Source organism: Cornus florida, unplaced genomic scaffold, assembly GCF_030987335.1.
Source record: "Cornus florida cultivar Cherokee Brave unplaced genomic scaffold, ASM3098733v1 CherokeeBrave_3.0.0_Hap2_Chr11, whole genome shotgun sequence".
Lineage (NCBI taxonomy): Eukaryota > Viridiplantae > Streptophyta > Magnoliopsida > Cornales > Cornaceae > Cornus > Cornus florida.
This window is the reverse complement of record NW_026775581.1, coordinates 17,535,064-17,537,660: the sequence shown is the minus strand read 5'-3', so window position 1 is coordinate 17,537,660 and position 2,597 is coordinate 17,535,064. Positions and strand designations below refer to the sequence as shown.

Sequence of the window (2,597 nt, the reverse complement as noted above, 5' to 3'; positions counted from 1 at the left end):
CATATGAACCCAAAGTCAATATCTATGCTTCGCAAGAAATGAAATTAAAGATAGAAATGAGGGAGGAATAAGGTTTTGACACCCTACGAAATGTCTTGCTAGTCTTTAACATCTCTAGCAAGACGTTGGGCTCTTTTAGCCCGGATCAAACATCTTGTAGTGCATCCCCTCCTCAATGGGGTGATAAGTGCTTTGAACTCCACCCAACAAATGGTTCTTTAAGGAACTTGTTGGATTAAGCTCAAAAGACGTTTTTGGTCCTTGGTCAATGCAATCTTTAGGCTTTCATGCCCTTTCAAAACAAGATTTTGAAACAACTTTCTTTGGTTTCAAGGTTGAAGATGGACTTTTTGAAACTTTAGTCTCACATAAAAACTCAATTCCTTCACTTTTAAGGTCATGACATTTCTCTACAACGTTAATCTCTTCATGCTTGTCAAATGAATTGGGGGTTGGATTAAAAATATTCAACTTTACCTTTATGTGGCCAAATGAGATTTTCATCATCCCCGTCCTACAATTGATGTTGGCATTCGCGGTTGCCAAGAAAGGACAGCCAAAGATAATGGGAATTTGGCTCTTAGGATTTAGAACCGATTCCGTGTCAATGACAACGAAATCAACGGGAAAGAAGAATTTATCAATTTTAATCAAGACATCCTCGATGATACCCCTAGGCTTTTTGATTGATTGGTCGGCAAGTTCCAAAACTACCGATGTCGTTTTTAAGTCTTTAAAGCCTAATTTGACATATACCGAATATGGAAGAAGATTAACACTTGCTCCTAGGTCAAGAAGAACCTGATTAATGATATGATCACCAATGATGCATGAAGTGGTAGGTGAACCAGGGTCCTTAAACTTTGGAAGAGTGTTATGCTGCAAAATTAAGCTTACTTGCTCGGTTAAGACCACTTTTCTAGGTGCTTGGTTTTGTTCTTCCTCTTTTGGGTGCACAAGTCTTTCAAGAATTTGGCATAAGCCAGAATTTGCTTGATTGTATCCAAAAGTGAAAAATTAACTTTCACTTGCCTAAACACGTCCATGATTTCATTTACTTCGGCCTTTTGCTTGTCATTTGAAATGGATCCTTTTAAGGTATCCGGAAATGGAGCTTTTGGTTCAAAAACCTTTTTAGAATTTTTCTTTGAAGTCTCTTCAACACAAGAAGTTTTCAAATCATTTTGCAAATCTTTCTTTTCAAAATCACTTTTCATAACTTTCTCATTTATATGGTCATGCACATGCAATGAAGGAGGAATATGATATAAAACGGGATGGGTGTCAACTTGTGGTTGTACCGGTTCACTCTCTTCATTGGACATACCCACTTGGTTGTCCACAACCTTTCCACTTCTTAAGATAGTCACCGCATTGACATGCTTTATTGTGTGACCTTCCAATGAGAAATGAGTCTCCACAATACATTGTTGCTTTTGTGGGGCATTCAAAGGCATTTTTCCTTTCTCTCTTGCATTTAAAGTGCTAGCTATTTGCCCTACTTGGGTTTCTAGCTTTACAATCAATTGAGAGTGAGAATGAAGTAATTGTGTGTTTGCCTCTAAAGTGCCCAAAGCGGTCAAAACTTTCTCTTCAAAAGCGGGACTTTTAACATTTCCTTGGGAATATGATGGTTGATTAGGGAAATGAGAAATAGAGAATTGGTTTCCTTATGATTGGTATGATGATCTAAAACCTTGGGAACCTTGGCTTTGTAATGGAGGTGGAGTGTATTTCCCTTGAAAACCGCCTTGGGAAGGGTTTAAGCCCTCCCCTTGGTTTTTCCAAGAGAAATTTGGGTGATTCCTCCAACTAGGATTGTAATGATTGCCATAAGGATTGTTCCCTTGATTAGTAAAAACAACATTTGCTTGTTCATGATGCTCACTTTGCACATGTCCATGGGGACAATTGGAAGTAGAATGTAAAACACTTGAACAAGTCATACATGTCTCATTAGATGCATGATAAGAATGGTTAGGAACGGAAGAAACTTGATTCGCCGAGTTTTGGTTGATCAAAAATTGATCAAACTTTTGAGATAATGACTTCATTTCGGCGGCAATTTCATTGGAGTGGTCGACTTGATGTAAGCCAACACTCTTCCAACCACTAGAATTTCTACCATTCTTCGAAGATAAAGTATGATGCAAAGAATTTTTACACATGCTCTCGTAAAGACGCCATACGTCATCCTCATGCCTATCAGTGTAAGAGCCGCCCATGGAAGCATCAACCATACACTTGCAATTATCCGATAAGCTCTCAAAGAAATATTGAACTAATTGCCATTTGGGCATGTCATGATGTGGACACTTCCTAAGCAATTCATTAAAGCGTTCCCATACCTCATGAAATGTTTCTCCATCCCCATGTGAAAATTCCCTAATTGAAGTTCTCCTGGCATTGGTCTTAGAAACTGGATAGTACTTCTTCAAGAACTCTTGTTGCATTTCTGCCCAAGAAGTTATTGAAAAAGGCCTAAGATTGTTAAACCAATATTTTGCCTTATCTTTAAGGGTGAATGGAAAAAGTTTAAGCCTTAAGACCTCTTTCGGCATGTCTGTGTATTTCACGGTGGAACATACTTCAAGAAA

The 2,597-nt window shown here is 38.3% G+C and overlaps 1 pseudogene; it reads left to right on the top strand.

The window, feature by feature from the left end:
- Positions 1 to 2,298: 2,298 nt before the first annotated feature.
- LOC132287349 (small nucleolar RNA R71) lies at positions 2,299 to 2,397 on the top strand (annotated as a pseudogene).
- Positions 2,398 to 2,597: the final 200 nt, after the last annotated feature.